The sequence below is a fragment of the Lissotriton vulgaris genome, chromosome 5 (assembly GCF_964263255.1).
Source record: "Lissotriton vulgaris chromosome 5, aLisVul1.2, whole genome shotgun sequence".
In the NCBI taxonomy this organism is placed as follows: domain Eukaryota; kingdom Metazoa; phylum Chordata; class Amphibia; order Caudata; family Salamandridae; genus Lissotriton; species Lissotriton vulgaris.
Genome location: NC_141693.1, coordinates 641380165 through 641407357, shown reverse-complemented (window position 1 = coordinate 641407357; position 27193 = coordinate 641380165).

The window sequence follows — 27193 nt, the reverse complement described above, 5'->3', positions numbered from 1 at the left end:
TTTGCCTTGTGTTTAGCTGGTTTTTGACTTAGTTGGCCTGGTTCCCTGCTAATCAGGGCCCCAGGCTATCTGCTCTCTCTGTAAAATGGATTCCATGTACCCTAGGTGCATAACTAGATTGGCTTGGGTCACTTTATCAGCCCCTGTACAGAGCACTATAGGTGCCCAGGGCATAGGTGCATCCAAGGCCTACCAGGGGCTACAGCATATCTTTTGCCACCCCTGGCTGGCTATCTAAAATTGACACAACTGGCTGATCACTCAGCTGGGGCAAGGTGGTGTAATCACCCCTTGCTTAGATATAGCATGCCTATATGTAAACCTATCTGGACACATATAAACCTAAAAGTCACTCCTATGGCAGGCCTTAACAATCCTGGAGGCAGAGTGCTTGGTTTTATGTGAGATGGTGCTCTAGCATGAGCTGAGCTGAGCCTGTCTGCAGCTGTCGGGACCAATTCCCTAAGCGGTTCCGGGATAATGTCATACCATATACTATTAAGTGCATTATAATCCTCACGGTTATATGTTAACTTTGGTTTGGCTTTATCAAAACATGTTGTGTAAGGTGTCATACGATTTGGAATACTATCCCCTTGACAGTCCGGGCGACGGGTATGGCATTCCACCCCTCTAGAGGGGGACGACATGCTACTTTTGATTTTAAAAGGAGCCTCAGCACCACAAAATGGATGCTTCTGCCGCAGACACAAGTCTGACCTCCTGCTGCTGACCGAAACTCAGCCGAGGAGGCCTGGACAAAGACTTTCCTGTCGCAGGGAGATGTTACACCACCCCAGACAGGAGATAGTGGATTGTAGCAGGGAGGTTTGAAAGAAACCAGACACTGCCTGGGTAGCACAAGGCTTCCCCTTGCATAATCCGGCCAAACCGGTTCTGGGGCAGACCATCCCCAGTCCCAGCACGGCCTGGACAAAGGTAAGGGGGTGTATCCACCCCCTTCCTGGGTCCCACCCTTAGGAGGGGACCTAGCAGGTAATCTAGCCCCCTAGATTGGTATAAGAATGGGAGCAGTGCCAACGCACTCAGATTATCCTGATGAAACATTTGAAACAAAACTCTGGACCCTTCGACATCCTACTCGACGTAGAAGACTGAAGAATCTCCCTTGTGGTCAAGGAGTGACCACCCTGTGCAAACAGGCAACATCCAGCACCTCGACGTCTGCTTCGTTGCAGTTCCCGCTGGAACTCGAGCAACAGAGATCAACAAGATCAAGCTTGCCTGCCTTCTACCAGCCCGATTCACAGTCCCTGCAGAGCGAAGACCTGTGGAGGTGACCGGAAGCGTGGGGCCCGCTATCTTGAAAAGACCACGAGACGCTGACTGTGCAGCCCACGAGTGACCCTTGAAGCTGTACAACATGGTTTGAAAAGCCCCAGCCCTGAGCCACTTTTGCACCAAAGCTCACCCCTCTACACTCAACGAGTACTGCGTGGGGCCCTTCTGCTTCTTTTGGCTCAACACATTGGCCCGGTCACTTGCCCGCTGGCTTGTGGCCCCTGTGCCAACAAAACTTGAAATCCGACTTGTGATTCTGGTTGCACCAGACTTGCACCCGCTCCTCTGAAAAGGAGCACCAGCTCTGACCCTCCTGGTCCGAGTGAGAAGCAATCTTCCAGTTATGCGTGGATTGCTCTTGCCAAGTGTTGTTTGCTCCAATCCTTAAGCCGACAGCGCCGACGGTGAGAGCCTTTGTGGGACAACTCGTGACCTGCTCCTGGACATCCCAGATGCTCTAGAGCCCACGTGGCAGCGGAGAGAAGCTCCTTGACAACCACCTGATTGCGCCCAACATTGCCTGGTTCCGTCCTGGTTCCACCCTGGTCACTGCTGAGTGACCCAGACTCTGTCCCCTCTGCTTTCAGGTTCTCTATGACTCTGATTAATCTGTGGATCACACCGGACACTTCTCCTTCACATAGCCTGCAGCATCTTCAGCTTCAAGCACCATCAACCTGTGTGACGAAACCCGACGCCACTTCGACCCTATGCACCCGCTTCCTGTGGGTGAGGTAACTCAGCAACGCCAGTGTTCCCACACTGGTACACACCTCTAGAGTCTGTGTCTAAAGTTTTGTCCTTCTAGGTTAAGCGGAAGTCTCCTTAAATAGTAACTTTATAACTTTTACGCACCATTGACTTTGCATTGGTGCATGCATGTGCTTTAAGCGCTGCACCCGAATCCCGCGGGCTTTTCCCGACTTCAGCATTGCTTATCCCGACTGCTCCCAGCGATTCCCTAGGCCCTAGGCCTAACCACTGTTCGATTGGTAGCTCTTATACCACTTTCTTAATATATGGTTTGAGTGGCCACCCGCCCTCATCCATAATTGTGCAACTTTTATATGTTATACTGTGCTTTTTTTTAAACGCTTGTACCCCTTTGCTCATAAAGAGTACTGGGGAATATTCTAGTAATAAATACATATATTTTTATAATATATACTTGTGTGGTGTCCTTTCATTTGATATTACAGGATTGTGATTGGTAAAACAGCTCGCTTAACACGACCTCTTGAATTTAGCCTTTCAGGCTGCTTAGTCCATGCTACCCCTAGGATAGCTTGTCTATAAGGTTGTCTTACAACCAGACACCATAAGGGATTGTTTGGACTGATACAAGGTGGTTCCAGAATTGGAAACATCATATATCAGGCCAACTTCTCACACCCTCCTTATGTGATACTGCCATAAAAGCTTCAGCTCATTGCCGGTAATCTCCCTGGTTATAGCAAAATGTGAGTATAGGTTTAAAAGCGGTGGGATCAAAAGGGAGGCAAACGCCTTAAAGAATTAAGCATTATTGGCTGCCTGGGCCAGGAACCTTACCAGACTTAAGTTTCTTGACAGATTCTACAATCTCTTCTTTGGTAATAGAACCAGTGATGGAACAATTATCCTCATCTGTTAGTGAATAAAAGTTTGTTCCACTCAAGTATTCTTTACAGTTGGTTTGATCTAAATGATGTAATTTTCCCTTCCTTATCTTTGATTGTGTTAATGGTATTTTTTCAAGTTTAAATTTCAGATAGGAGGCTAAGGTTTTGCCAGCTTTCTTTGACTCACATATTCTAATGCTTGTGTACCCAGATGCTCGCTCTAGTACTAATAATCTTGTTGTATTCATATTTGTTATTTACTATTTTGTTTAGTAAATTGCTGTCCTTACTGGAAATTTGGTGTTTTTGTAAGTCTAAGGTTTCTTAGGTCTAGGTCCCTAAGTTTAGAGTTGGCAATTCTGTTAATCTTAGCACTTACTTTGAGTATCACCCCCTTACTATTGCCTTTAGAGCTTCCCAATGTGTGAGATCAGATGATTCATTCACCTTACTTTGTGGGATTTATTAGGGTGAAATCGGAATTGCCTGTTCCTGTCTAAGAAGGGGTCTAGTGGTAAGTTAAGGTCACCAGCTAGTTTGACTGTAGCGAAGTCTGGAATCTTCCCAAGTTGTATGGAGAGTTCATCCCAGCATAGAGGTTCATCCTTAGTGGGGGCATATACGTTAGTCACATAGAATGCATAGCAGTTTTTGGATAGTTTTAAGATTGTCCATCTCCCTTGTGAGTCTGAAAGGTTTGATATTAGGTCAATACAAGATTTTTTAGCAATTAGGGTAAAGACTACCTTTTTCATACCCAATGCTGCTGACTAACATGCTAAGTCTAAGAACAGGAAGTTCTTCAACTTCTAAAGCACAAGGATTCTCAAGTTTGGTTTCCTGCAGTAATATAATGTCCCCTTTTTGTTTGTATACATAGTCGAGAATTCTCTTTTTCTTAACAGGGTAATTGAGTCCCTTCACATTCAGGTATATTATTTTAATGGTCCTGGACATGGCATAGAATATGGTTAAAAAAAAGGGGAGGATCAGAGCTGGGGCCACCCTTCAAGGCCAGTTATGTACAAAAAAAACAAAAGGAACCAACCTTTTCTTAGAGAAATTATTGTTCGGAAAAAACTTAAAGTTTTTCAAAACACCCTCACCGACCTGGGTTACCCCTTGGTGCCATGCTTCATCATAGGGTCCTTCCCGTTCCGTTATGAAACAGGACATGCTGTGACTGGACGCAATACTTGGGAGCGCTGAGTTTATTTGACTATGAGATGCTGATTACTACTACGGGAGGAGTGAAGTAAAGGAATGTATTATTTATAAATACCTGGCTAGTGGGTAATACTACTTATTCTGACCCTAGTTGGTATGGTTAAAAGCAGGGGAAAAGTTTAGGTTTCCTGGAATCAATGTTCCGAATACCTAATTGTCGACATTCTAGCCTACCCCTCTCGGCTGTTCTTCAGGACCTAGCTTATTAAATGTCTGATACCTAGTCCCACTCCTATAGTTGCTCTACTAAGCACAACTTTCAAAGTGCATCATTCGCAAGTGAACACACAGGTGCATAAATAGTTAATACCATCTGGACTTGTATTCTTAGAATTTATATTAGATTGGATCCCAGCGCTTTATGGTTGCACCGGCTGGAAGTATGGTCTGCTGTCAAACTCCTGTCAAGGCCGTACTTTCCACTGTACCTATTGTGTTGCCGCTCGGGAAGGTGCGGTTCCCCACTAAAGGGCAGAAAAAAGTAGTATTACCCACTAGCCAGGTAATTTTAAATAACACCTTCCCTTAACTGCACTCCTCCCCTATTAGTAATCAGCCTCTCATAGTCAAATAAACTCAGTGCTCGCACGTATTTCGTGCGGTCGCAGCACGTCCCGTAGCTGAACGGGAAGTACCGTATGATGAAGCATGCTAAAAAGGGGTAACCCTGGTTAGTGAGGGTTTTATGAAAAACTTTATGTTTTTCCAATGTGAAGAAACAATCATTTCTCTAAAAAAAGGTTGGGTCTTTTTGTTTTTCTCTACATTCAAAATGGTTCATCAGAACATAGATTATTCTGATGTTCCTTATTTGAGATTTGACCATTTTCTATAGATTGGAGTCTCTACAGTTGCTTTTGAGTAATCCTGTGAGAAAAAGATCTTGTTGTTTTCCATAGAATGTGATTATGTTTCCTCATAAGGGACAGGATAGGTTTAACATGCTGATAACGCAATGGTTTGCATACTATTGGCTGTCCGCTTTGACCCTTTCAGGTTTTGCTTGGATTCTTTGTCTGCCATTGTTGTATGGTTGATAAGTAAAGTATTGTAATGATGATGGATGAGGCCGTGTTGGAATGCTTGTAAAGGATGTTCACAGCACAGTTGTGTGTACGCACAACTCAGCCTGAGTAGGCTGAGTAGCTTAGAAGTCTTAAGGCTGCAGAGCTTATCAGCTCAGATGATCTTATGTGTTCTCAGGTGTTCTCGGATTTGCTCCGGTGTTCTCCTCCAGGATGTCATGATGTAGACTGATTACCTTAGAAGACTATAGGGAGCAGGGACTCTCTAACTCAGATGCACCATTCTAGGTTGTACCGATAGAGATGTGATGTGGGGGACTTAAAGTCTTGTTAGCGGGGGCCTCAAAATTGAGCTGGCTGGTTGTGAACCACTTAGGCTGGAAAGTGGCTTTTGTATTCTAAGCACAGTCTATGATTGGCAATTGTCTTGTTTAATTGAGGAGTGATTTTTAGGTTTAAGGCTGCAGGATACAGGAGAAATGTATGCAGCTCTCAAGATAACAATTTAGCTATCAGCTCTCAATTTTGAGGTTTAAGGCTGTAGTGTACAGCAGGGATTTATACAGCTCTTAGCTCTCAATATAATAGCCCCCGGACAGGGTAGGGTTAAATTCCCTCAATTCCATCAATTTGTAAGTGTTGTACAGTAGACACCTTGGATTGTAAGTATTGTACAGTATGCTCCATTTATGAAAAGATGCTAGGAGATGATAAAAGACCTCATTTACTGCTACTGCGCTGTTCTCGCCGAATCATAACTGTCAGTGGCCGCCATTTTAAGATTGGTGCATGATCCTTAACTCTTCGTGACACACAGCGAGTGCGAACCATGTGTAAAGGTCAATGGAGTAAGCTCCTTGAGTAATGAGGTAATGAGGAGTCTCCTGGGTAGGGCCAAAATGACATAGGATACATTGAAAACTGCTAGGCCTTCATAGATAATGACAGTAAGGATTCTACTTGCAGGTAGCTACCTGGTGGTGATCGTTCCTCTGGTCCTCCGGACTTTGGAAGTGGACCTTATGATATTGATCAGACCTTCAATGGAGACTCTGGGTGTGGAGCAAGCACTGTCTTTTTAGTATTAGTCAGAAGCTAGAAGCATCTAGTCATTGGTTAAGCCATTTAATTCTCGTGACAGCCCTCTGGGGTGAATATTAAGTGTAGTTTGTTCCCTCAGAGAGGAGCTGTGGGTTCATACTGCCATCTTTCTTACAATCCAAACCAAGCCCCCTTGTTTGCATTTATTCTATGATGATCATAGGGGCATTTATAATCATGTTTTTACTGTGTACCCTGACTGTTTTATTAAGTTAGCTAAGCCAAGTGCCTTAAGCATTTTGGGCCACATGCATCATTGTAAGGTTTTGCGATTCCTTATTTGCGATTTTTAGGGAATCGCAAATAAGGAATCGCAAAATGGGATGCATGATTTAATTCGCATAATATTTGCGATTCGGTAAAAATCGCAATTTTTACCGAATCGCAAATATTATGCGAATTCTAATTTGCGATTTCGCAATTCCCATCGAATCCTATGGGCCAAAAGGCCCATAGGAATCAATGGGAAGGCATTGAAATTTTGAGAATTTCTATTAGCGATTCGCAAAATGTTAATGCATTCCATGGGTGCAGGGGGGGTCCAAATGACCCCCCTGCACCCCTGAAATGCATTTTTAAGTGCATGTTACACACACACATGTCCGAAGGACATGTGTGTCTGTAACATGACAGTGTTGAAAATGCAATTTTGAGCATTTTAATACTTTTTCGCAAATTACCACGAGGTTCACCCTCGTGGTAATTTGCACCTCCTAATTGCGAATTCGCAATTTAAAAAGCAATCATGCATTGCTTTTAAGGAATCGAAAAATTGCGATTCCCTAAAAGCAATCGCATTTTTGGAATTCTCTAAAAATAGCGATTTTCGCAAAAATGTATGATGCATACTAAAAAGATATTTAGGAATCACAAATGGCTGAATTTACCGATTCGAACCGTTTGCGACTCCTAAATACCTTGATGCATGTGGCCCTTTGTCTTCAATGTTTAACCTTCAACGTGAAAGTTTTGCTTGCACAGCAATGTTATTTCTTTTGTAAGTGCATTTACATGATCTCACAGTCAGTGAAAGGCATTTTATGGCACATGCATCATTGTTCCGTTTCGCGATTCGTAATTTGGGATTTTTAAGGAATCAGAATTTGCGAATCGCAAAACGGGATGCATCATTATTTTTGATTTTTTTTAAGGAATCGCAAAAAATAGCATTTTTTTGCGAATTCGCAAAAAAAATTTGATTTTTTTGCGATTTCTCGTATAGCGAATTCGCAAAAAAATCGCAAAATTGCGAATTCGCATTTTGATGCATTGGATTGAGGACACACCCAGGAAGCCTACACACTAATTGAATGCACCTGAGACCCAGTTTGAATTAAGGAGTGGCAGTTGGTCAGTACAGCTTTGTTTGCTGAACGTGGAGGACTGTTTTTTGAGAGCTGCAGCGGGAGAAATGGAATCAGAAGGTGGAAGTCAAGACCTGCCTGCTAGAAAAAGGAAGATGAAGTTTAGTAAGCAGGAGTTGCAGATATTAATAGAGGAGGTTGCTCAGAGGCAGGAAGAGCTTTTTGGAAAATTGTCTTTGAAGGTCCCAGAAGCAGTCAAAAGAAAACATTGGCTGGCCATTCAAGCCAAGGTAAATGCTGTGGGGTTGCCCACCGAGACATCACCAACCTGCAAAAAAGGTGGTATGACTTACGCTCCCGCGCAAAAGAAAGGATTGCGACAAGGATCAAAAGTGCAAATAAAACTGGTGGAGGCCCTCCCAATGACACACCAACTACCCCCCTTGAGGATTTGGTTGAGGGGACGCTTGTGACTGAAGCTGTGATTGGAGTGATTCAGAACGACACCTCTGAGCATGTTGGCACTTCACAAGGTAAGTGTACATTGTAAATAGCTTCAATTTTCAAATTCATGCCTTGGTGAGCAAGATGTAATTACACATAGTACTAAAGCTCATGTTTAAACCCCTTTAAGAATAGGATACTTTGCTTTTGCTTAGGGCAGTTAAAAAGGCATTTAATTGAAGGAAGCAGTGCATCATGGGAAATGTAGTTTTTCACATAATTTGCAAAATGATGTTAATTTTACATGATTAAAGTCATGAAATGAAACATGACAAAAGGATAATTTAATATGGTTGCATTCATACATTTTATTGGTAAAGAAATGTGCATTTAAATGAACATGAAAACATGTTACTGCAAATCAAACATATACTGAATGCACTTTATCATTTGTAGATTTTGTGAAGGAAACAGAAATAAATATCTCAGAAGAAAACAACAAGGATTTGGAGAACACATGTGATCCACAGTCCCAAATATCTTCTACACCTATGCACACATTGCAAGTCAGGAAGAGAGTGCGCCAGATTCTGAACTCAGACACTGAGGAAGAAAATAATGTCACTTAGGTTGAAAAGGAAATTGCTGCAATCCCTCACAATACTGACAAACAGTCAAGTCGGTGTAAAAGACTGCAAAAAATTTTCAGGAGAAAGCCAAGGTCCACAAATCAAAGTGACTCCATAGATGATAACACCCTTGCCAGTGCTGCAGAAGTGAAATTATTGAAAGTACAGCATCTGCAAGGGAAGGACATGAGAATAATGAAGGGGAAACTCAATGATATCAATGAAAATATAATAGCAATGAATACAAATTTCACAAAACTAACAAAAGTGATTGAAGGTGCACATAAGGCCTCATGTGCACATTTTGACCGCATAGCAAGTGTATTGGAGAACATATCTCATGGAATGGAAGGCCACAGGATTGCTAATTGCAATAGAAATATAAGGTCAATGATGAGCATGCACACATATGCCAGGGCATTAAATAGAGTTACTACCAGCAATGCACGAGTAATGAAACATACTATTTCCATTCAAAAGGACATTCGGCAATGTTGTGGGGTACTCTGTGATGGTATGCTGTCCATGAGAAGTGCTGCTACTGAGATGCAGCATAAAGATAACCTTAACAAATCAGATGAAGGGGGTCAAAACATAGATAATGAAGTAAGCAATGACAAAAGTAAACCTACAGATTTGCCAGAATGCCGTAGTGCAAGAGGTCAAGATATGAGTGCTGGAAAATCCAAAAATTCTGAGAATATCAAAACCAAAGCTTTAGGTTTGCGTGGTAGGAAGAAATGATTTTCTGTATTAATTTGCTAACATTGCTCTGATTTCATGTTATTCTGAAACTTACTCCTTCACTGATTGAAGTTTGTTTTCACTTTATTTTTTTCTTCAAATTACAAGCAGTATTGTTTTTTGAAGTGCCATGCTCTACCATCTTTTGTCAAATGTAAAGAATACATTTTCAAAAACATTACATTAAACTCACCTTTTGTCAAAAATAGTGTTGAGTGATTTCTGCCCTTCTTCTCCTCCCTTCTGCTGCATCAGGTCCATGCAATCTTGGCCGGGGTTGTTGAGGCTGGTTGTCAATGTTTGGTAGCATATCCTCCACTTCAAGCTCAAGGCCTTTCCTAGTAGCTATGTTGTGCAGGATAGCGCATGTTGCTACTATTTTGCATCAGACATCTGGACGGTATTGCAATGCTCCACCAGTCTTATGCAGTATGTGAAACCTAGACTTCATGACACCAAAATTCCTCTCTATGATACTGCGGGTTGAGATATGGGCATGGTTGTATTGCTGTTCTTTGTGGGTATTTGGAGTCAGGTAAGGTGTGAGTATGTATGACCTCACACCATATGCACTATCACCTAAGTTAAAAAATACAAGTTGGAAATGAGTATCAATTACATGCAAGAGCATGACATTTACAAACTTTTCACATAGAATGATTGTACTTACCTAGTTAATATCCATCTCTAAATTCTCCAGCAAGCAGGAGAGCATGGATGGCACTATGTTTAAAAATGTAGGAGTCAGGAGCACTCCCTGGATAACTGGCAACTAAGCCAGTGATGATTCCTTTAGCATTGCAGACTGTTTGAATATTTAGGGAATGATAATTTTTCCTGTTTCTGAAAATGTATTCATTAGCAGAAGGGGGACAAGTGGGAACATGAGTTCCATCAACACATCCTATTACATGTGGAAAATGTGCCATGTTGTAGAAGTCTAATTTAGTCTGCAGCAACTCCTGCTGAGTTGTAGGTAACTTAATGTGATGGTTTATTCTATGTAGCATTGCATTTAGAAAGTCTCTGAAAAATCTAGACAATGCACTCTGTGACACCCCCCAGCAACAGCAATGACACCTTGAAAGGAGCCAGAGGCTAGAAGATGAAGACAACATGACACCTGTACATGGGTGGGTATAGCTTGAGCCCTAGCTGTTTGCCTCTGCAATATGGGGTCTAATTCTGATATCAGATCTAAAATTGAGTCTGCATTAAGCCTATGCTTATCAAATATGTCTGCCTGTGTCTGCCCAAACAAAGTGATGCACAATCTGAAGATTCTTTCACTCAGTCTTCTCCTCCTCCCTGCTGCTCTCAAACGCCACCTACGTGCCATCACAATCACTGCTGCCATCCTGGAAGAGTTCCTGAGGGTCTGTGAGACCCCTTTTGTAGTTGCCTAATCAATTGCACATGTTTCTGTTTGAAAATAAAATAGCACTTGCTCACACTTATTCTTAATTTAGGAGTTCTTAATAGCGATTTCTATGGAAATCGCAAATAGCGATTTTTCATGCATACCGCTTTTCGCAATTTTTTTAAGGAGTTTTTGAGAAAATTGCAATCCCGTTTGCGAGAAAATAAAGAATCGCAAACCCAATTGCGATTCCTACACATGTGAAAAAATGATGCATACCAAAAACAGAAATTGCATTCGCAAACAGCAAATTTTAGCGATTCGCACTGTTTGCGAATGCAATTTCTGTTGATGCATGTGCCCCATTGTGTATTAGAGATAGTGAGGTCCGGGAGTTGAATTATTGGCGAGAATGTGAAGCTCTATTGTAAGGAACTAAGAAATGACTCCCATTCACATCATATCAAGAGATGGGGGACATCCATGGTCGTCCTAATGGCCAAATCAAAGGATTGGATAATTGAGCAAAGTTGTCAATTTTTACTGTGGGAAAGTGGAAATCTACTGGAGTTGATGACGTGGCATTCTCAAATGTTCTGTGGGTTTAATTGGTTCTAACACTCTAGTATTTAGAGCAGATATCCTGTGGTCTTTGAGAGGCTTAGACCTCTCTAATCAATTCAATTTAATTGTATTTATTTGATCTTCTGGGGACAGATCAGAAAGATACACACAATAATGTATTAAAAAAGACAAACAACATTAAAGTCAAGACTTATTAAAAAGATAGCAATCACGTTTTCCATTAAAATAATCAAAATAACAGGCAAGAACAATAATTTAGTCATAGTTAAAGTGGTAGTGCTACAGTACTGGATCCAGAAATAGCAACGAAGAGGCAGATGAGTATTAAAAACTTGGCATTGGTGATGGATATATATAATCATTTTTATAGGAAAGTAATGAAAATAGCAGCAACAATTAATATTTAATCAACATTACAAATACAATAAATACTGGAGCCACTGAAGTGCTTTTGTATTAAAAAAGCATACTCCTTCTTTTTGCTAAAGTGCATGTCAGGAAGCTCGTGATTGCAGAGCAAACGTTACAAACATTGAGTTGCAGAAGGTAATAAAAAGCTTTGTTGCACTTACAAAATTTATGTCTGCGCAATAGCGGTATTAAAAATTTCCTGGTAAAATGGAGATCAAATTGGAGAAAAAAAAAGAAAAAGTGTAAAATGGTTCAGCTCGACTGCTCAACACATGGACAAATGGCAATAGTTTCAGAAGAATACTGGCCCAGAGGAAAACATATCATCCAGCTAAATGACCCAAACCTGAATCTATTCAGCAGGTTTCTTTCATAGACATTGGTTACATTTAAAATATATGGAGCAATTGAGGGAGTTACTTGGATAAGGCAATAATCTCTGACTCAGGGTTTAGTCACTTCAGATAGTTCCCTAGAGGATTGCTTATGCTTACGAAACCTATCCATAACCCACTTTCTGTGCCGTTTGCCAATAAACTCTGGGTGCTCAAACAATGCTGCTCAAACAAGTGAGAGAAGCAGGTTTTAATATTTTGAAGCCAAGGGATGGAAAGGCTACGGGTACAACTTAGCTCCAGGTGGAGGGAGAAATGCGGACTTGAGATGGGAACCCCTACGAATCTACAACAAAATCTCTTCTCCTCAGTCTGCATAGCGAGTACATCCCTACAGCCCCAGATACCCATTGCAAGTGAGAAAGTGGTACCTACGGCTTTTGTATATTGAGTTATTCTGTTTTTTTTTACAAGGGAGAGACGTACCACCTTCGTTAAACTCCAAACCTAGGTAAAGGAAGGAACTAACCCTATCCAGATGTTTGCCCTCTATGATCAGACTATGGGTTTTAGTATTTTTAGGGCTGCCTGTCATAATAAAGGTTTTCCTATAGGTTGGCTCCAGGCCCAGTTCCTTCATGAAACTAACATAGCTGACAATAAGTTTTTTTAGGCCATTCGCAGTCCTTGCCAGAAGGACTACATCGTCAGCATATAGTAACGCGGACACAGCCTTATTCTCTACTTGAGGAACATTAGCCCTGACCCAAACTAAGGTGTTCTCCAGGTCATTAGTATAAAGAAAAAATAGCATTTGGGCAAGAAAGCAATCTTGGTGCACCCGGTGCTTGATGCTGAACGGACTGTACATTCTCCGGCACCACCTAACCTGACTGAAGCGGAAAGGTCATAATGGAGAAGCCTTAAGAAAGAGACTAGACCTGCATCAACACCCATGTTTACTAGGATGTTCCACAACTTAGAGCGGAAAACATAATCAAATGCACTTGTCAGGTCCATAAATGCAAAGTGAGAGGAAGCGCCCTTCACGTATTTGTATTTTGCTAAAATAAGGCAGAGATTGAGCCACTGTGCGATTGTGCAAAGCCCCTTTCTGAACCCATAATGTCTAGGGGCCAGAATGTGGTTGGCATTGCTCCAGCCCAGTAAGAGTTCTAACACAACTCTCCCAATTATAATAACAGAGGAATTCAGAAGGGACATTGGATGGCAGCATTTAGGATCGTGCACATTTCCTATTCGTATTGCAGCTATCTCATTTTGTATTATGTCTGTATTCGTTTTGGTGGATATAGCTAGGTCATGTACGTCCACGAGTTTTTTTAGAATCATATTCATTGTGGCATTGATATCCTGCTTACTTTTCACAGGTGAATCCGTAGTAGGAGGATCCGCTTTGACCCTTTCAGGTTTTGCTTGGATTCTTTGTCTGCCATTGTTGTATAGTTGATAAGTAAAGTATTGTAATGATGATGGATGAGGCCTTGTTGGAATGCTTGTAAAGGATGTTCACAGCACAGTTGTGTGTGTGCACAACTCAGCCTGAGTAGGCTGAGTAGCTTTGAAGTCTTAAAGCTGCAGAGCTTATCAGCTCAGATGATGTTATGTGTTCTCAGGTGTTCTCAGATTTGCTCAGGTGTTGTCCTCCAGGATGTCATGATGTAGACTGATTACCATAGAAGACTGTAGGGAGCAGGGATGCGCTAACTCAAATGCACCATTCTAGGTTGTACCGATAGAGATGTGATGTGGGGGACTTAAAGTCTTGTTAGCGAGGGCCTCAAAATTGAACTGGCTGGTTGTGAACCACTTAGGCAGGAAAGTGGGTTTTGTATTCTAAGCACAGTCTATTATTGGCAATTGTCTTGTTTAATTGAGGAGTGATTTCTGAGGTTTAAGGCTGCAGGATACAGGAGAGATGTATGCAACTCTCAGCGCTCAAGATAACAATTTAGCTCTCAGCACTCAATTTTGAGGTTTAAGGCTGTAGTGTACAGTAGGGATTTATATAGCTCTTAGTTCTCAATATAATAGCCCCCGGACAGGGTAGGGTTAAATTCCCTCAATTCCAGCAATTTGTAAGTGTTGTACAGTAGACACCTTGGATTGTAAGTATTGTACAGTATGCTCCATTGATGAAAAGATGCTAGGAGATGATAAAATACCTCATTGCCATGAACTTGGCACTCCCTCACTGCAAACTGAATTAAAAACTAAAGTAAGCACCGCTGTCCAGAACACTGAATCTTCCTTGAATAAATCTAGTGGAATGACTTCAGGCCCCGGAGCCTTCTTGCCTTTGCTATTAACAATTTCTTTGAGAACCTCCTCTTCTTTGAAAACAAGGTTTAGACACGTTGTACTCAACTGTGCTGGAGCGTCAACAGCCCTAAAATCACTGGAATACAATCCAGCATACTGCGTCACCCATGTCTCACCCGAAATATGGACAGTTACCATGCCAGCTGGTAAGGTGGGGGATAAAAAAGACCGTACTGCTTTCCAGAAGGCTAGTGGGTCTTTAGAATGGCATTCACCCACTATAGAATCCCACTTCTCCTCCTTCAGGGCCATCTTTCTTATTTTGATGCCATGCTTGTACAACTTTCTACTTTCCTTAATCCCAATCTGGTATCTAGGGTTTTGCTTTAAGGCCCTATGTAGGGTGTTATTGGTTTCTCTACAGGCGTTATCAAACCATAATTGTGCATAAGGATGCGACTGGATAATGGGTCTAGAAAGCAGAATGTTGATCTTATCTAGGAGAATTGCGAAATCAGATAGGATGCAGGCTGGAATGCGGGGTATGCAATTACAGCTATGCACCAGGGCAAAACTATTAGATAACACCTGGGACATTATGCTGTTCATGTCTCTAGGAAGAGGTGAAAAGTAATCTTGTACTGCAACGTGATTTTTAAACTGAATATTTTAAAAATTGCTATTTACCTTTCTATGCTGATAACTGCATGAATTTGACTGCGCTGTTGCTCAAAGCCACCCACGTACCACACTAGTACCGAGTCAGGCCCTCAGCTGATTAGCCTTCCGGTCCTTCCTCCGGTCCGAGACCAATCACAAATGGCGTGGGGAGGAGTTAGAGGCACAAATGCCAGCTGCAGCGTGGGAGCGGGAACTCTAGGAAGAGGCCACTACTGGTGAACAATAATCTTGTACTGCAACGTGATTTTTAAACTGAGTATTTTAAAAATAGTTATTTACCTTTCTGTGCTGCTAACTGCATGAATTTGACTGCACTGTTCCTCAAAGCCACCCACGTACAGTGCTAGTACTGAGTCAGGCCCTCAGCTGATTAGCCTTCCAGTCCTCTCTCCGGGCAGAGACCAATTATAAAGGGCGTGGGGAGGAGTTAGAGGCACAAATGCAGGCTCCAGTGCAGGAGCGGGCACTCTAGGAAGAGGCCACTACCGGTGAACAGTAATCTTGTACTGCAACTTGATTTTTAAACTGAGTATTTTAAAAATTGTTATTTAACTTTCTGTACTGCTAACTGCATCAATTTGACTGCGCTGTTGCTCAAAGCCACCCACGTACTGCGCTAATGCAGAGTCAGGCCCTCAGCTGATTAGCCTCCCAGTCCTCCCTCTGGGCAGAGACCAATCACAAAGGGCATGGGGAGGAGTTAGAAGCACAAATGCTGGCTGCAGCGTGGAGCGCAGAGGACGCGCGCTGCGGGCACAGCAAAGGCAAGCCTGTCTGCACCCATCTGCGCACTTGCGTGTCAAGCGCCCAGTTATAGTGCCCAATTTCGCATTTATTGTTCCCTGGAACTAAGACAGCTTCACTCTACTACTTCCAAACTCAGACCTACACTCAGGGGTAGTTTAATGCACCATACTATTTTGTTACCACGGAAATCATGTCCTGAAGTCATTCAGCCAGTACTTCACGATGCCCAGCAACATCAAAAGCACGAGAACTCGGCCCTCTCAATTTACTGTTTAAATACACGCTCCATTATTAAGCATCAACTGGATATTTTTACACTTTTAGACACAGATAAACCTGACATTCTTCTGGTTACCGACACCTGGCTTACCCTTGATTCCTCACCCGATATCCTGGTGGCATTACCTAATGAGTATTACATTCTCTACACCAACCGGGTAAAAAAAGGGTGGGTTGCGGCTATCATTCACCAGAAGTTCCAATTCACTGATCTTACCCCTCTCTGCCTTCTTGCAGTAGACAATACGGTAATTAAACTTGAATCTGACTCTGCTCCACTCATATGCGTCTTACTGTACAGACCGCCACAGCACCTGCCGTTATTTCCTCATTCTCTGGCTGAACAAGTGGCTAATTTGGCGACTAACCATGCCAGAGTTCTATTGATAGACAACTTCAACTATTGGGGCAATGACACACAAGAAGGGCCACATTCTACTGAACTAACTGAATTATTAAACAATCTCAAATTTTCTCAACAGGTATCCACAGCAACACACCCTAAAGGGCACATATTGGACCAAATTTGGATGATTAATTTAGCAGTGTCTGGATTCTCAGTGTTACCATGTATTTGGCCAGATCATCATTTGATTAAATTCACTCTCCTTAATCATTCCACAGGTAAACAACCTATTAAAGGTGGGGTTGTTTAAGAAAATGCCATTGACAAAAGAGACCTTTTTACCACACTGACCAACACTATTTCCCATTACACACTTGACGTCAACCTCCAGGAGGAATCCATCTCCACTTGGCTACTTGAGACCAGTAATACACATGCCCCATTAAAAAAAATAAGTACAACTCGTCGCCTCGAGGCCCGAAGGTGGTTCTCCTCTGAATTAAAATTACAAAAACGTGAACTCCGCCAATCAGAGAGAAAGTGGAGGAAGAACTACTCACCATTCAATGGCTATGAGGGAATACAAAAAAGGTATTTTAAATGCGAAAGCAGCACATTTTTTCTCAAGAATCTTATCTTCCAACAATCAATCGAAAGAAATCTTTGCAATTGTCGATCAATTATCTGACCCTGATAGAGTTCTAAGTAGGCCCGTCCCCTCTCAAATACTATGTGACTCACTAAACAACTTCTTCATCGACAAAATTTCCTCTATTAAAGCCAGTATCCCCAAGCACATCACCGAGGAAACTTCCGCCTCTAGGCCCACAAATTCGATTCCCTAGAATCATTCCCAGCCATTGATGTCCAGAATCTTCAAGATCTTTTGTCCAAAGTCAGATCGGGTTCCACAGTGAATTTTTGTCCCCCCCATATCCTAAAGGAATGTTTTTACCGCTCGCCCGGGCGCAGCCCTTACCTTATTGAACAACTCTTTGTGTCGGGCTGGGTACTACAGGCCTTTAAGGAGGCCACTGTGATCTCCCTATTAAAGAAACCTAGGGCGGACCCCCAAACACTGTCAACCTACCGCCAGATCTCACTGCTCCCATACTTTGCCACGGTACTTGAGGCCCATGTGGCTACATGCCTGTCCAGCTTTATAGAACAAACCTGGGGGCATATTAGCAAGAACCTTGTTAGAATTATTGCCGTTTTAGTGGCAGGAAACTGCCCCTAAAACAGTGATAATGGGCTTGCTAATATGTGTTATAGAATTCCTATAGAAGCCCATGTTAGATGTCCTGCACATCTAACCTGGGCTTCTATTGGAGTTCTATAACGCATATTAGCAAGCCCATTATCGCGTTTTAGCAGCAGTTTTCTGCCGCTAAAATGGCAATAATTCTAACGAGGTTCTTGCTAATATGCCCCCAGGTTCTTTGATTCACACCAAGCGGGCTTCTGCACCGCCCACTACATGAAAACAGTAGTCACAGCTGTACTGGATTCCCTTTGGGAGAGGGCTGATAAGGCATTCCCCAGGCCCTGGTGTTATTAGACCTATCGGCCGCCTTTGACACGGTCTACCATGGGATTTTGGTGGTTTGTTTCAAGGATGCAGGCATTCAGGGTGCAGCCTTTAGCTAGATCTGTTCCTTCTGAAAAGATCGCTCCCAGGCAGTCCTTCTCGGTCAGATTATGGCTCCCAAGGTGAAAACTACTTGTGGGGTGCCACAGGGCTCCTCACTCTCCTCACACTTGTTCAACCTTTACCTCCTTCTACTGATTTAGTCGCTAAAGGAAAGGAAAGTGGTCACTTTTAACTATGCTGATGACCTTCAACTGCTCTTCACGATCGATAATTCGCACCAATCAATTTCCGACTTCCAGTCTGCCATGCGGCATATTTGCCATTGGATGGACTGTAATCATTTGAAACTGAACCCATGAAAGACCGAATTGGTTTTGACGAGTGGTAACCATAATCTTTGGGGCCCACATTACTTGCAAAATGAACTGGGTCCCCCTCCTATCCCCTCTCCTTCGGCCAAGAGCCTTGGTGTCATTATATCCAATTACCTATCCGTGAAAACACAGGTAGGCTCAGTGATTTCCTCCTGCTTTTTCCAGCTATGCAGGATTAGAAAGTTAAGTAGGCTACTCACCCAAGCAGCGCTAAAACAAGTTATGATAGCCATGGTCCTTTCCCACCTCGACTATTCAAATGCAATTTACCTTGGCCTTCTTCTCGGTCTCACAAAGCACCTGCAGATGGTTCATTAACATTAACAGTAACATTTGCAGTTCACCATACCACCCCACGCCCTGAGTCCTTAGTCGATAAAGCCTGGGAAGGCATAGGCTTGAGCTTTTGTAGCATATGTGATAGCACTATCTTAACAGAAATAGGATTGTGGTCACTATAGGTCTGGATGAGGACCTCACAATCCTTAATAAGTGGAGACATGCTCCAGGTGACAAAAACATAGTCAATAGTGCTTCCTGCACTTTGCCCTATGAAGGTTAGAATGTGTTGGTCAGTAGATTTATGAACCTTATTGACCATGCCCTGTTCTGGCAGTAGGGAAAATAAGACCCAGCCGCCTATTATCCATCACATTATAATCTGACTAGCGGAAAATGGATCAAATGTAGTTGGAGAAAGGGGCGGAGGATGCCCCAATTTTGCATTAAAGTCCCCCACCACCAACAGCTTAAGGGGGCATTCCACTCAAGCCTCTCTCTCCACGGGAAACATTGTTTACAACTCTGTGTTTAGACCGCAAAATCTTTACCACGCAGCCATTACAATGCAAGTCATTACAATGACTTGCGCTGGATGATGTTCTAGGTTAAGGAATAGTGTGATTTTCTATTCCAACACCTTAACTACTGTTGTGTGGGCTTGAGTTGGAATAAAAAATCATATTAATCCTCAATCCAGCACCCTTGCATTGTAAAAACCGCAATATAAAGTACTGCGATCGAAATTATCGCGTTGTACTGTCATACAGCCCTTTCCACAAGCATATCAATTAACACGAATAGACCTTGAAAGTCACACTTAGACGAGAAGTTGTTATTATAGAAGTTTACCAAATATATCTTTTGGGTGTCTTGCCAAGTGAAGCAGAAGGCCTGCGCCACACCCTGATCCTGAAATAGCTGCACAATTGAACCGGCAATATCCACTTTAAACCAGGCCGACAAACCAATTTGGATCACCCCGATGAGGACCTCTCTAATCATAATTCCATTATGTGGCTTTATGCTATACCTTGCCTCGTTTGGAGGACTTTTACTTAGGCATGGGCGGAAAATCCGTTCCGCTCGCGGATTTTGCGGATTTTTGGGAAATCCGCAATCCGCGAGATTTGCGAATCTCCCGCAAAATCCGCAAATCCGCGAGCAGCGGATTTTGCTCGCACTGCTCGCACTGTTCGCGTGAGTTCGCGCCCCGCGAATAAGTGCAAAAATTGCAGAAATACGATCTTAGCAAAACTGAAAGTAACTACTTACCAGGTTCAAAAGTTCAGGCTCATCATTAGTAGCCATTTCCTGTAGTGCTTCCTGAGGGGCCCCTCCAGAGTTCAGTTGCCAGTTGAAACTATTATGTGACCCTGCACTGAACCTCAGAATAGTTACACATATGCCACAAAGGTCCTGAATTACAGCTAAGGGAGACAAGCAGGAGCCAGGCTGGAAGTTAAAATCCATTAATCAGCCCCTAATTCATTATTGTCAGTTGGGGCAGGGCAGGTGTTGTAACTAATTTTGCAACAATGAAAGCACTTAGCAAGTGCAAAAGATCACTAATCAGGGCGCACTAAGGAAGCAGGTGCCAGCTAAAAAAATATTCTGTGACACATTAATCAGCCCCAAATTAATTCAGGTCACTTGAGGCAGGGAAGGTGTGCTTTGCTTTGCCGAAAATAATGTACACTGGACAACCAGAGGGTGTGGTGATGAAACAGAGGGTGGCATGGGTGGGCCAGAGGGTGGCATGAGTAGTCAGAGAGTGGCAGTGGTGACAGAGAGTGGCAGTGATGAAGAAGAGTGTCCCAAACAGGCTGGACACGTAGAAACAACAAGTTCGCAAAACTTGCGACCCGACAGGTAAGTTCCCAAATTGCGAAATTGTAAAAACCCTCGCGAACTGGCAGAAACACGGGCGAACACAAAAAAAAAAAATCCGCAAATTCGCGGGAATTCGCGGATTTTGCGGATTGCGAATCCGCAAATCCGCAAAATTTGCGAACGCGAGATCCGCAAAATTCGCTCATGCCTACTTTTACTGAAGTTTCCGCTATTGCTGACACCTTTTTTTTAATTTTATTTTTTTAGACTTTTTTATATCGCGAACTAGACCAGAGACATCAGGTAGCAGAGGGCTTTACATGAGCACCAGTTTTGTTACTAGAGGACACATTCATTTTTGTTAGGCACAGGGAGATTAAGTGAGTTGCCCAGAATTTCAGGATGTTGAGTGTCGTTGCCAAGACTCAAACCTGGATCCCCAACTTTGAGGTCAACCGCTCTAGCCGTAAGGCTACATCTTCTCCCCTTCCTGATTTAACTATGTCTACCTAGCCTTTAACTATAGCATAGAATAAGTTTAGGCGACTTTAGATTTATTCATGTATGGACGAGAAGTTCTTAACCTGTACACCGATTATCAAATTCTATTTCTTATCTTCTGTATTGCTGTAACTGAATTTATGGCATTTTTTCTGTTACTAAGGCTTAATTTAATTTGATGCTTTGGCATACCAGTGGTGATTTTGGATCTTTATACCATGTTTTTAAACTTTATGTACGTTAATTTGGCTCTTAATTTGAAATAATTTCCTTTCAATGTACCTATTGCTTCCGAGTCCTTATTGTGTGGCCAAATATCTTACACAGTAAATTGAATTGTTCGATTGATGTTAACTTCCCTTTATCTCTCAGGCAACAACCAAAGGTCTATCGCAGGACTAATGCTTAGAAAGGCCAAGTTCTCCATCATAGGCCAGCAGGTTAGAATGAAGCACAAAGACTTCAGCTTTATTTATTTATTTTGTGATATTTGTAAAGCCCCAAATACCTGTGGGTGTCTCGGCGCTAAGGACAACAGACTTATACCAGATATTAGTGGGCTTATTGATTAAACAACCAGGTTTTTGTCATTTTCCTGAAAATTAGTAAGGACTGGCTGGATCTGATCTTAATTGGAAGATAGTTCCTGAGTTTTGCTGTGGCAACAATGAAGCGCTTGTCATCCCATCAGGCAGTTTTGGTGCAAGAGTATAGGTCACTAGCTCTCTGTTTAGGAACACAGGTCCGGAGTTGCGAGAAGCCTTGTAGGCATTGCACAAGTCCTTGAACTTTATACGGTTTCTAAAAGGGAGCCAATGGTACTGCTGGATGACATGAGATATAGACTTATATTTAAGGGTTCCTGATAGCATTCTGGCTGTTGTATTCTGGACTGATTGCAATTTATGGATGACTTTGCTTTGGGCATTCAGTAGAAGCCCATTGCAGTAGTCAATGTAGGCCATTACTAAGTACTGACTAATGTTTTTCCTGCATTCAAGAAGAGAAATGGTAGAATCTTCTTTATGATTCGCAATTTATGGAATGAAGTTGCAACCACAGAGTTAGAATGAGGGACAAAAGTCAACCTGTCTTCTTATAAGACGCCCATATTCCTCACCTTGGTCACTGGGTGTGGGGGGGGGGGGGCCCAATGAGGGAGGCCACCAGGAAGAGGACCAGATGGGGGATAGTTTGCCGAATATCATTACCTCTGTTTTATCAGAGTTCAACTTAAGGCAATTGCTGGTCATCCAACTGCTGATGGCCAGCATACCCTTTTGAAAATTAGATGCTACTTTTTCACCATAGTTGCGTATAGTAAGCACTAGTTGCGTATCATCGGCATACGATGTAAGGCCCATCCCGTATGCTTTGATGACTCTAGTCAAGTCTGACACATAGATGTTAAAAAGTTTCGGACTTAAGATTGAACCTTGCGGATCGCCACATGGGAGGGCCAATTGAGCAGAGTTGAAAATGCCAAAATTTACCAACTGTGTGCGATTGGTGAGAAAAGAAGTTAGCAGGTCTCTAGCTTTATGTTAGATGCCCATTTTTGTGACACAGTTGATCAAGGTGGTATGATCGACCGTATCAAAGGCTGCTGAGAGATCCAGCAATATAAGACAGCTGTCCCTCCCTGATCCAGGATGATTCTGATATCTTCAGAGGCTTTGATAAGCGCTGTTTCTGTTCCGTGGCCCTTACAGAAGCCAAATTGAGTCTCATCTAGTGATTTATGATCTTCAATATACTTAGGTAATTGAGTGTTCATCACTTTTTCAAAAATGTTGGCTGGGAAAGGCAAACTAGCTATTTGCCTGTAGTTCTTTGAGTCAGTCTAGTCCAGGTTCAGTTTTTTTTTACCAGGGGTTTATTGATGGTTTTCTTCCAGATTGTGGGATATATGCCTGATGTAAACATAGCATTACAGATGTTAGAAAGAGTAGGTTCAATCACTTCTGCGACTGGTTTAAGAACAGCCGAGGGACAAGGTTCAATGGTGGAACCTGATTTGATAGTGGAGATTAGTTTAGTAATCTTATCAGCTGTGGTGTTGTCAAATTGTAGTAGTGCATGTTCAGTGGTATCAAGAGTTGAGGGCTGAGCAACATGTCATTCACTTTTTCGAAAAGTAGTTCGCTAAGGAGTCACATAGTACTTGTGAAGGAGCTGGACTACAGATAGATGTTTGTCCTGATAATTTAGCAACTACTTGATAAAGCTGTTTATTAGAGTTTTGCGTGGATTCAATCTCTGCAATGTAGTATTTCCTTTTTTCCTGCACAATCATAATTTTGTTTTTAGTGAGTCCTCCTTTGTAAAGGAGTTTCTGTTGACCAATATAGAATTTACGCCATTGTCTCTCACGGTTTCTGCAAACTTTCTTCTAGGCTCTGAGAGGTTCAGAGAACTAAGGGGCTGATGGAAAGTGACGATTTTTCGAGAATGTTTTGTTTGGCACCAACAAATGAAATACATTATGCAGCCAATTAGAGTAATTTGCTGTAGCAAGGTTGGGGTCTGAGGAGGCGTCTGGTTGAGCTTTGCAAAATAAATGAGGACAACATATCAAAGGAAATTGATATTTACATGGCTGCCACCCAAACAGTGTATATCCCCTGCAATTTTCCCAGTGACCACATGCTAAATAATAGAGATGATGCACACTGTGACTAAGGGGCTGGATAAATAGTGTGAAGAGGGTGTTTATTTAGCCAGCCATGAAGAAAAAAGGGACTCCAGGCAATAGAAGGGAGGTGGCCATCTTATAATGGAGATGAAACATGTTTGGAGTATTTGAGAGTAAGTGCATATACATATGTAAAATAGTTTGTACAAAGGTAAGTGTATGAATTAAGCTAAGCTGTTTACAGATGAAAAACAGTCAAATCAATTTTGAAAAAAAAATAAGTTATTTTAATATTTAATACAGACATGCAGGAATCAAACTTCTGTTTCACGAGCTTGAGGATATGGCACCGAGATATTTAGCACTGCAGGCTAGGAGTATTTGGCTGTCTGTAAAAAATCAAGAGTATCATTTTAAAGCATGCTACATAAATGTTTAGGCCACACATGTGAATACATTGTTTTTTATGGTTCCAAACCTTCTTTTGATGATTTTTGAGGGATGGCTCTTTTTGGGCTTTTTTTGGAAGGCCTTGTGATAGCTTTAGGCTTTTTTTAAAGGAAGATTGTGCTTGATTCATTTGTTAGACCTGCCAATACAGCGGCAGTCAACAAGGGGCAGCTAACAGGTTATGCCAACAGCTAGGTGGTATCTGGGCCCCAGAGGGAAGGAAAAAATACAGTAGGCAATTGGTACTTGGAGGCACAATGCTTTGGGACACTTGCAGGAGGTCAATTAAGTGAGACACGGTAATGGGAATTCTTTGAAATGGGGACATGAAAGCAGCAGACAAGTAAGAAATGCAGCTCGGCAATTCCCAGGAGGAGTTCAATCTGCTGCCCTTGATTAAACACACTTTATCATACTAATCCCCAGCAGAGCCGGTTTCAGGCATAGCTACTATTAGCCCAATGTTGTGAGTGTCCCCATCAGTCACACTGATATTTTGGTCACCTGCACACGGTATCTTATGAATGATAGTTCTGATTTTTATCATGTTAAGCAGTGTTTTAGGTGGGCAGAGTCCTGTCCCTCTGTCCCTACCGAGCCCTCATTTCTGTCCTTGATAGTGTTGTTTCCACAAAATAAACGTGGAGGCCAAAAACGAAAATCAGAGCATCAGGATTGGAGGCTGTACCAGGCCAAAGTCATTGTGGAGTGGGACTGGGGAAGGAAGGAATAAGACAAGTAGAAGGAGGATGATGACAAGTAGGAAAATAAGAGTCAGGATATGGACCACTAGAAGGGCTAAGGCTACCAGAGCCACGAGGACAGGACAAGAAGAATTAGGCTCAGGAAGACCTAATCTTCAAGGGCCAGAGTTACTAATGCCAGGTGGGGCCAGAACCAAATACCAATGCTAGTGGGTGCAAGAAACAAATAGACAATGAGAAAAGGGACAGGGCAGGAAAAAACAGGACTGGGGTTAATGGGACCAGGGTGAAAAGGATCAGTGAACCAGGAGAATGTGGAACAAGGATCGGGACTAAATTAACAAAGGCCTGAAGGAACAAAAGGACCAACGGTAAAACATAACGACAAGGAGACTGCACTGTGGTGACCAGAAGGATCAGAACTAAAATTACCAGACTCACGGGTATTCGAACAAGGAGCAATCAAATCAAGAGGGCCAGGATCAATTACTAAAGTACCTGAAGGATTAGGAGGACAAGGACAACCCACACCGGGAGGACAAAGACTAGGAGGACCAAGACACTAGATGGGCCAGGGTTTCCCATACCAGAGCTGGGAGGTTCAGGGTGAGGAGAACTAGGACTAAGTGATATAAGAGAATCAGAGCACATTGCCACATTGTTTCTAAACGGACAAAAGGATTTATTTTTAAAAAATGTATGTAATAGAAAATACATGAGTAACAGATATAAGACTGACCACATGCAGCAAAATATCAAATAGCTGGTAACAATTGAAAATATTATACCAAAAAGAAGCAGCACATTGAAAAAAAGACAAAGGAAAGAGGAAAATATGATACTTATGTCATTAATACAGATACATTCGAATATTAAGTATCTGTATCCACATAGGACAAAACTGCGCCCCAAATCTGCTGACCCAGCTTTTTTTTTACGCCGACCTTGAGAGCGGATAAACTATACTCCATATTAAACATAGAGAAAAACCTTGCCCTCCAAACCTGGAGTGATAGGGCATACTTTTGTAACCAGTCGGAGGCTATACATAATCTTAGCACTGCTGTGGCTAAGAAAATCAAATATACATTCTTGTTTGGTACAGCTTTAGCCGCAGCACCCATCTCTACCCCATCAAAATATGTACAGGTGATAAATGTATAGACATTCCCAGAATTTCAGTGACAAACTTATCCAGCTGCTCCAGTAATCTCCCCAATGATGGACATGTATAGAAAATATGTACAACATCAGCGGCAGTGTTCCCACAATGGAAACATTTTCCCTCTGGGTCCCCACCCCATTTGGCAATCTTATCCGGTGTATGGTACAAATAGAAAATAGTCTTATAATGCTGAGCGGTAAGCTTGGCACATAGAAATAATTGTCCTGCTAGTTCAAGAGAAGTTTCTAGTTGTATATCCTGACATCCTAATCTGTTTTCCCATTTACGCCCTTGCTCCATCAAATCATTAGGCTTAGTACTCAACATAAGTGAATATATTGTCCCAATTCTAGCTGCCTTTCTGTTTGCTTCTATCAAGGGATTGGGTTGAATATTCCAGCGGGAATTCAAAAAATAATTTCTAATTTGCAAATATTTTTAAAAAAACACCCGGGGCAAATAATATTGCTACCTGAGTTGTTCAAATGATTTAAGGCGACCTTCTTAGAATAGATCCCCTATGAGGGTGATGCCTTTAGTTCGCCAGTTTTACACCACCCAATCCCAAAATACACTTGAAAAAAAAGTTGATGCTGCCAATGGGGTGCACCAAGATATTTTTTCTAACACATACATCTTCTTGATTGCTTTCCAGACTTTATATGCAGCACCAAGTATCTTAAATCTAGTGTGTTTGTAATAGCTCCAGTCTAGATTCAGAAACAGACAATTTTTTGCTTTAGTGCCTAACATCATCTGATATATAGAAGGACATTCCGCTATGTCTACAGGCCCTACCCCTGTAACAGAATAATTATATGTTGTACCATACAAGCATAGTAATACAGGGTAAAATCAGGAACAGCCCACCTACCTACCAATCTGGGCAAAACCATATACTGCCTTGCCCTCTGCGCTTTTTTACGAGACCATAGAAATCTCATACAAATAGACTGTAGGTGTGCAAGGCTAGCTCACGGTATCTCCAACGGCACGCACCGGAAAAAATATAACATTTTTGGAAGGATCATCATCTTTAACACATTACACCTCCCTACTAATGAAAGATGCAAACATTCGCACTGGTCGAGTTGCAGACGGACCCCCGTCATCAACTCTTCCCAGTTAGATTTAACCAATGCTGCTCCCGAAGCCCGGATCCATACTCCCAGATATATAACTTCTTGTAAAACCCTTTGACCGGTATATGAGCTCACATTCAAACATAAAATCTGAGTTTTAGCAGTGTTTAGC